This window comes from Pongo abelii, chromosome 11 (genome assembly GCF_028885655.2).
Source record: "Pongo abelii isolate AG06213 chromosome 11, NHGRI_mPonAbe1-v2.0_pri, whole genome shotgun sequence".
NCBI classification, from domain to species: Eukaryota; Metazoa; Chordata; class Mammalia; order Primates; family Hominidae; genus Pongo; species Pongo abelii.
Window position 1 is genome coordinate 122,469,818 of NC_071996.2, and position 9,579 is coordinate 122,479,396.

A 9,579-nucleotide genomic window follows, 5' to 3' on the forward strand; every position below is an offset into this window, starting at 1 on the left:
ATGACAAAGTGGCCTGAGCTGGCTTGGGAGATCACATGGCCAGAGACTGGCAGGGCTGGAGGGAAGGGGCAGGCAGGGCGCCTGGTAAATTACGCCAGCAGGATCAGGAGTTTTCCGGGAATCAAAGAATGTGGCACTCAGTGAGCTTTTCTCTGGTTTTAACGGGATTCTCAGAATCTGAAACCTGCACTTTGGACATGACGACTTTTATGCTGTTTGTAGTTTCTATAATTATTTCCTTTTTGTTTTTCCCCAAATTCTTTTTGAAATGGTCAGCCTGACTCAGCTGGACCTTAGGGACAAGGAAAGGAACTGGTTCATTCTTAGGCGAAAATGAAATAGGGACTTTGGGGGCAGGGTTTGGTGTTGGCCCCAGGAATCTCAGTGGGAAAACCCCAAGGAGGAAGAACAACTCATGCTAAAGGCGTCCTTGTGCCTCTTCACCGGAGATTCTCCTTCCTGAGCTCTTGCCTGCTCAATGGTGGATTCTGGGTTTGGAAAAATTAAAGGGAATGGTTCCTCCTCTTAGCAGGGCCCCTGTAGCCTCTGCTTCTGTAGGCATCTAGCTGCCTCCTAGAAGCCCTGATGCCTAGTGACCGCAACTGACATCAGTGGACTCCTAGGGAAAAGCCTGTGTGCTGGACTTTGCCCAGGGAGGCACACACATGGAAAGAGGCTTCACAGGGGATTGAGCCTGAGGAGGGAAAAGAGGAAGCTGGTTTTGCTTTGAAACTCTCCCTTTCCAGGAGCCTGGAACCAGTGGAATAATGGGTCCTGGGACGTGTTGATCATATTTTCCCTGGACCCAAAAATAGATCATGGGGGAGGCGGCCAAGTGCGGTGGCTCACACCTGTAATGCCCACTCTTTGGCAGGCGGAGGCTAGTGGATCACGAGTTTGGTCAGGAGTTCAAGACCAGCCTGACCAACAGGGTGAAATCCTGCCTCTACTAAAAACATAAACATTAGTCGGGCATGGTGGCTCATGCCTGTAATCCCAGTTACTCGAGAGGCTGAGGCAAGATAATTGCTCGAACCTGGGAGGCGGAGGTCACAGTAAGCTGAGATCGCACCACTGCACTCCAGCCTGGGTGACAGAGCGAAACTCTACCTTAAAAAAAAAAAAAAAATCACTGGGGAGAGTTTGCTGTTTGGTTCAAGGCTGGGTGACAATACAGAAAATTGATTATCAGGATGTAGGAGAAAGGAGGAAGGATGGAAGGGAGATGGCCTCAGATCCTCCTGGCCTGGAAGCTGGCGTGAGGAATAATAAAGGTAAAAGCACACTCCATGATTTGAACTTCGACACACATACAAACAAATATATTTTCTAAGCTTTTTTTCCCAGGTATCTTCCCACACCTCTATGCCCCCCATCATATAGAGAAGACCCAGGGCTGGGAAATCAGGCAGAACTGAGATTAATCCCAACTCTATTACTAACTGCTTGTGTGACCTTGGGCAAGTCACATGACCTCTCTGAGCTTCAGTTTCCTCATCTGTTACCTGGGGATAATTCTCAAAAGGCAGGTGGGAAAATTGGGTGATAAGATATGTGTAAAGTACTTGACACATGGTAGGCAATCAACAAAACCTCTCTCTCTCTTACACACACACACACACACAGAGACTATTCACTAAATGGGAGGTCTCTGTAGGTAAGCCACTCAGCCTTCTGCGCACCTGCACCTCCTACAAGCATCCAGCCTCTCGGCTGCATGCTGGAAAAGTGGGAAGTTTTTGCCATCTCCATGTCCTCCTCCTTTGTTTCTCCAAGAAGGAGCCTACCTTGCTGCTCTGGGTGGAAAAAGACAAAAGGAGACACCAGGGTGCCTTGCTACCCAGTTACAAGTCCACCCAGATCCAGCACTTAGAAAGCCCTCTCCTGCCTTTCTCCATCCTGAGATTCTGACTCCATTTTGAGTGTTGGTTCTGGAATCAGTTTGTATTCAAGTTGTACTTGAGGGATGGAGGCAAAAAGGTCAGCTCTCCCCACAAGAAAGGATGAGTTCATGTCCTTTGCAGGGACATGGATGAAGCTGGAAACCATCATTATAAGCAAACTATCACAAGGACAAAAAACCAAACACTGAATGTTCTCACTCATAGATGGGAGTTGAACAATGAGAACACATGGACACGGGGAGGGGAACATCACACACTGGGGCCAGTCGGGGGTGGGGGGCTGGAGGAGGGATAGCATTAGGAGAAATACCTAATGTAAATGACGAGTTGATGGGTACAGCAAACCAACATGGCACATGTATACCTATGTAAAAAATCTGCACGTTGTGCACGTGTACCCTAGTACTTAAAGTATAATAAAAATAAAATAAAATAAAATGTAAAGGTATACCTTTAAAAAAAAAAACAGAAAAAGAAAAGGTAGGCCCTCCCACAAAAGCTCCTGTTCTCAGAAATGAGTGAGGTGAGTATTCTCAGCCCAGTCTGGGGTGGGGGATAGAGAGTGAGAAAAGGCTGTAGCTAAGAGGGCCTCTGGGTACTTTAGGGCTGGATCTAGGAGCAGATAGGGGGCTTTCTCTGCATTAGAGGGTCCTGGACCCCTGCAGCTACTGTATTGGAGGGTGTTAAGAGACTGGTTGCAACTCCAGCCTGAAAGGGTTGCCAGGACCCAAAACTGGCAGGGTTTGGGGATAGACTGCCAAATGGCAAGCAAATTTAAAGGAAAACATTCCTTTCTGCCTGGGACCCCTATAGGATTTTCTTTTATTTCTTTCTTTTTTTTTTTGAAACGGAGTCTCACTCTGTCACCCAGGCTGGAGTGCAGTGGCGCAATCTCAGCTCACTGCAAGCTCCCCCTCCCAGATTCACGCCATTCTCCTGCCTCAGCCTCCCCGGTAGCTGGGACTACAGGTGCCCACCACCACGCCCGGCTAATTTTTTTTTTTTGTATTTTTAGTAGAGACAGGGTTTCACCATGTTAGCCAAGATGGTCTCTGTCTCCTGACCTCGTGATCCACCCGCCTCGGCCTCCCAAAGTGCTGGGATTACAGGCGTGAGCCACTGTGCCCGGCCAGGATTTTCTAACTCTCCTATGCAAACCAGGCCCCATAGATAACTTTCTCCCTCTATTCATTGTCTCCACCACAGGGTAGAAAGACATACAAGCTAATAGTAGGGGGATGGAGGAAAAATGACATGAAGTCTAATCTCAGAAAACTGAAGTTCAAGTCCTGGTTCCAGCTTTTAATAGCTGAGCAATGTCAGGAAAACGGTTAAACCTCCCTAAACCTGACTTTCCTCATCTGTAAAATGGGAACAAACAGGAATGTAATCAAAATACTTAACAATTGGTAAGGCGTGTGCACCTAGGAGCACGAGAATGGACCTGTGAGCTGGACACCAGCTGGCCTTAGAGCCAGAGCCAGGGTCCTGGAAGCCCACATTGTGCCAGGGTCATAAGGAAGCATGAGTAGTTTGGGGAGGGGACTGGAAGAGCGTCCAGGGCAATGTAGGGCTCAGTAAGTGACTGTTGGCCAGCTGGCACTAAAGTATTTCCAGATATAAACAACCAGTATAGCCATACTGTACTGGGTGCAAGTCAGACTTAGGGGCAAATCCCTACCTTATTAGCTACTGCATACACGGTTATTTCAACTGGAAGTCTTTCCCCTTCTTGATCCTCCTCACTGGAGGAGGAACTGTGAGCACAGCTAACTGCTTGTTTTCTTCTAGTCTAAGCACTGCTCCTTTTCTGTGGTAGCTCTCTCCGCTGCCTTCACCTACACAGTCTCCAGCTGGCTCTATGACCAGCACCACGGACAGCTCCTGCTGGCCAGGCCATCCCCCTTCCTCCTTCCTCCAACCTTCTATCGCCTCTTTCTCCACTTACCCTAATGCAGAAATCCCAAGGTCTGAACTGAATGAGAACACCCCTGAGGAGACAGTACAGTGGAGTGGCTAGGAAAAAGACTCTGGAGCCAAGCAGACTGGAATTTTAATCCCAAAACCATCAGCTATCAACTATATAATCTTTTCCTTCATTTCTATAAGAACCAGGTTCCTCATCTGTAAACAGGCAAACCTATAACTGCTACCTCAAAGGTTATGAGGTTTATGGGAGACAAAAGAATTAAGAAACTTAGCACAGTGCCTGGTCCATTACAGGTTCTGAGTAAATGAAGAACACTATTATTCTGTGACTTTCCATCTTACTTAATTCCTCAAACCTTCTTCCAGTCCACTTCTGACTACAGCCGTCTTACCAGCTCAGTGTGGCTGGCCTTCCCCAGTGTGGAAGTCAGCCTGGACTCAGGTATGGCAAGAGAGCCCACCTTTGACTGGTCCATGAGATTCTATGTTTGTTAGTTATTTTTGCATTTTAAAAATTTCAAGTTAATTTTATTATTTTTCTTTTTAAAATTATTATTATTGTTACCCAGATAGGGTCTTCTTCTGTTGCCCAGGCTGAAGTACAGTGGCACAATCATGGCTCACTGCAGCCTTGACCTCCTGGGTTCAAGCGATCCTCCTACATCACCCCCTAACCCCCACCCAATCTGCCACCACCAGTAGCTGGGACTACAGGTGCGAGCCACCATGCCAGACTAATTTTTTTTTTGTACTTTTGTTTTGCCATGTTGCCCAGGCTGGTCTTCAACTCCTGGGCTCAAGTGATCCTCCTGTCTTGGCCTCTCAAAGTACTGAGATTACAGGAGTGAGCCACCGCTCTAGCTGAGTTAATTTTAGATGTACCAAAGGTCACAAAAATAGTACAGACAGTTTTCATAAATACTTCTCCCACCTTTCCCTTACATTAACATCTTACATGACCATAGAACAAAACCAGGAAATTAACCTTGATATGTTGATACACAAATGCTGTTAACAAAAGTATGGCATTTAGATTTCTCAAGTTTGTCCATTAGTGTTCTATTCCTGTTCCAGTAGCTAATTGAGGATCCCACTTGGCAGTTAGTTTTCATGCCTACTTAGTATCCTTCACCGTATCCTGAGTCTTTCCTTGCCTTTCATGACTTAACTCTTTTCAAGAATACTATCAGTTATTTTGTAAAAGGTTCATTCTGGGTTTGTGTCATGATTTCTCATGATTAAAGTGAGGATAACACAGAGGTGATATGCCCTTCATTATCAGTGATGCTAACTTGATAACTTGGCTAAAGTGGTATCTGCTGGGATTCTCCACTGCAAAGTTGCTATTTCTCTCTCTTTTTAGATTTTGATCATCTCCATCTTTTGCTTCTCTAGGATTAATAGGTTGAAACCAAGAACCCTGTCCTCACACTATCCTTTCCACCCCTACATTACCAATCACTCTCCCAAGCCACACCCATTCCCTATCATCTACCTGGTTCCTTTTCTCTGAGTTTTTCCAAGTTGTCCATTCAGAAGTGTGTGCAGAAGCCAGATGCAGATGCACCTGGAATTTGTTAGGGGAACAGGGTACTTTCTGAACCTTCTTGCTGAGGTCCTGCATTTTCGGCTTGCAGGGACATTCTGAGCAAATGTGGCCAGCAACGGTCCACAGGCAAGTCCAACCCCATTCCCAGCTCTGGCTGCAACCCTTGAGCACTTTCTTCAACATTTAACGTTTGGGTTTTAAAAATATCTAATCACATTTCTCTCCAATCAGCCATGTATAACTTCTTGCTAATCACAAGCTTGTATCCATGAGCTTCCTTCCTTCTAGAATCACTGCAAAGCTCCTTGCTTCTGTGGAGGTCCTGCCAGAAGGGCAGACATGCAGTTGATTTTTTCAATCAACTGAATGTGGAGAGATGTGCTCATCCAATCCTCCCCTTTGTCACCATCTCCATCTGCCCCAAGTTTATTCCATTTCAGAGTTTTCTTGTGCTGCCCCTTCAGATGACAAAGGGTTAGGCCATACCTCCTCCAGGCTCATGCAATCTCCATTTTTAAAAGCCTTTATGCCAAATTGTGTTTTGAGGCTCTGGAAAGCCTCAAGAGATGCCTTCATTAGTCCACATTCCCTCTTTGCCCTTTGTCGTGGTTACCATCGCTGTGTAAGGAGTTACTCCAAAATGTCAAGGTTCCAAACAGCCATTTTATTTTGTGGTTTTGTGAATCAGGAATTCAGAAGCAGCTTGGCCATGTAGTTCTAGCTTGGGTTCTCTCATGCGGTTGCATTCAGAGGTTGGCCAGGGCTGCAGCCATCTGAAGGCCCAACTGGGCTGAATGTCCAATATGGTGCACTCCCATGGCTGACAATTGGCTCTGGCTGTTAGCTGGGATGTCAGCTGGACCATGGACTGGAACACCTCTCTATAGGTTAGGTGCACACACTCTCCAGCATGGCAGTTTTAGTGTGGAACCAGGCAGAAGCTGCATGGCCTTTCTGACCTAGCCTCAGACCAGATTTGAGGTAGACAAGGCATCTCTACAGGAGAAGTGTCAAAGAATTTGTGGACACATTTTGACCGTCCCCACTCCACCTCCCCCCCCGCCACCCAACCCTATCCTGGATCTCCTCACAGCACCTAGAACATTGTTCCTCCAGCACTCTCTTCTCTAATAGGGTTCTGGTTACTCCCAGGCTCACCAGTCCTTTAGGCTGAGGTGAGGAGTATGTCCCTCTCGTCCCCTTGGTTTGCTGCTGCGGGAGACTCGGGTTCTTGTCTGCTAATGTTTGATTTTAAGAAAATGACTTCACCTCTCTGGGCCTCTGTTTCTTCAACTGCAAAGTAGAAATTAGGAACAACCTCATGTCACACACTGTTAGGATGAGAAAAGATCATGTAAATACCACATGTAGCGCACCTAATCCATAGTAGGTGCATAGTAGATTATGGAAGAAATGGCTGTGGGCGAGGCATTTTCCCTCTTGGGGCCTTGCTTTATTTATGTCTGAAATGGGGATAATAATTCCCCTATTCTGCTTCCCCATACAGACGAGAGAGCTCTTAAATAGGCTGCAGGGAAAGCCAGCCCAGAGGTCAAATCCTGGCCCAGCTGGGATGTGCATGCGTGCCAGGCAGCAGGTGTGACTCAGGCCGGTGAGGCGCTCAGGGCGGGGCTATATCTACCCAACTGAGCCTTATCAGATCCGGGCTCGCCACCACTTGGCCCCGTGAAACAAAGAGGCTTTGAGAACCAAGCTGAGGTGTGGGAGGTGCCGAGCCTCAGAAGGCACAACCACCTAGGGGCCAGAGGGCACAGGCTGGGGAGCTGCCACCACCTACCCTGCCAAGGAGGTTTGCCCTGAAGGGGCGCCCCACCCCCCCAGGTGGGAAGCTGGGTCTGTGTTCTCCAGAGAAGGCCTCCATTGCTGGAGCCCAGCCCTCTTTGGGGCACTACCTGCTGGGGCATTTCCCTCCAGGCCCTCAACTCCACTCCTGCCATGGAATACAGCATTTCCCTCCTGGCCCTCAACTCCACTCCTGCCATGGAATACAGCATTTCCCTCCCCTACCTCCCATTTTGAAGTCTCCCCTCATCAAACTTCTAGCCCCAACTACACTGGCTCCCAGTCCCCGGGCATGCCCTGAACTTCCCCTCTGTACATCTGCTCCTGATGATCCACCCACCTGCCCTTGCCCAAGTCACTCATACCCCTGAAGACCCAGGCCAACACCAACCCCAGGAAGTCCCTGAGCATTGCGCATCCTGCCCCCAGTCCTGTCTAATCGCTCTGCACTTCCTCTGGTGTCACACTGTATGGAGCTTCTCTCTGAATCTTCATCCCTGGCAGAATCTGCTGAGCCTGGCAGAAGCCCAGGCCCACCAGGACCAGAACTGATGGTTGTAAAAGTTGTACACTGCACAAGGGCTCTAGGCTGAGGGAGCAGGGGGACTGAAATCCAGACACGCTCGGAAAGCCCCAGCATATACCCTGCACTAGAGTCTCTTCTAAATGGACTTCCTGCTGCTGGCACCAGACCAGGAGAGCTGCCTTTTCTAGTTGAATATCCCTGAGGGGGCACTTCTTACTAAATATTTCAATGGAGAGCTCCTATTTCCAGTTCCCACACAGGTGGCATAGGTGCTAGCAGCAGGCTCTGCTGCCTAAAGGATGTGTGCATTGGGTTCAGCCCTTTCCAACACAGGACCACTCACTGTCAGAAGCCATTCCACCCTGAGACCTGTGTCTCTTAGGGAAGATGGCTGAGTGCAGGCCTGCAGGGCTTCCAAAGAGCCATGCCAGCAGTGAGTGGGGCTTTCCAAACAAAAGAGAGGAGGCTGTAAGGCCAGCTTGAGGAAGGGTACTTACAGAGAGGCCCCAGCACAGCCAGATAGGGGAACCAGGATGCAGTGAGCTTCTATAGAAGGTAACTGGCCCAGGCAGCTCCAGATGCCTCGCAGCCAGGAAGTTCCCCCATTGTGACTCCTGGACCCTGACACTCCAGGGCCTCCCAGGGACCTGTGGACTTAGGCATAGGTCTGGCATTTTGCCTGGACTGGGATAGCAGAGGCTACTCTGAATTTCTTTCCCATACATTTCTAAGATAGAGCAGAGAGGCAGGCAGACAGAACAGGTGCCTGGAGGGTCCCTTGAACCGAAGTAGACCCTTGGATGACAGGGAGAGAGTATATCTATACAGGAAAGCCCTGGACATCACCCTTACAGGTGCAGCCACTAAAGCCAAAGAAGACCAAGGTTCAAGGTCAAGGATGCTGGTGGTGGGGGAGCTGGATTTCCTACTTAAAACCCCCGAAGTTGACTTGGGCCCTTTTCTCATCCCCCTGGCTCATCCAACCCAGGCTTCCATCCTGGCCATTCTATTGCCTAAGTATCTACAATCCATCACCTTCTTTACGACCCTAGAGCCACTTCCCTAGTCTAGGACACCAACTCCCCAGTAGTGCTTCCATGATTGTCCTCTCTGGTCTGCCCTCCATACTGTAGCCAGATGAGCTTTTGGAAGCAACCTAGTCATGAGCTTCCCCTGTTTGAGGGCCCCCGGGATTGAGTCCTATTGCGTGCAACACAGGCTCTGTGTCATCTGCCTCCTGCCTACCTCTCCACTTTGGCTTTTGCCAAGCCCACATGACCCACATAGCTTTACCATGCTGGCCTAATGGTGGTTTCTCTAAGCCCTCAAGCCCCCAAACCTTTGATTTAACTATGTCCTTAGCCTGGATCTCTTCCACATGCTTGCCAGGCAAACTCCTTCTTGCCCCATGTTGTAGCATCCTCGTCTTCAGGAAGTCTTCCTAGTCACCAGCCACTCCATGGTGCTTCAGTAGCCACTGTGAGGATGTCAGCCACAGCAGTTAGTGCACCATGCGGATATCCCTGTCTCCCACACTTCTCCCTCCCAACTTAGGAGTTTGCTGAGGGCAGGCACTGCCTCTTTCCCCCAACTCGGGCACAGTGCCTGACATGGAGTGGCATCTATTAACACTGACTATGAGATTGGCCGGCTGCGGTGGCTCACGTCTGTAATCTCAGCGCTTTGGGAGGCTGAGGTGGGCAGATCATTTGAGGGCAGGAATTTGAGACCAGCCTGGCCAACATGGCAAAACCCCATCTCTAATTTTTTTGTAAAAATACAAAAAATTAACTGGGTTTGGTATGGCACACGCCTGTAATCCCAGCTACTCGGGAGGCTGAGGCAGGAGAACTGCTTGAACCTAAGGC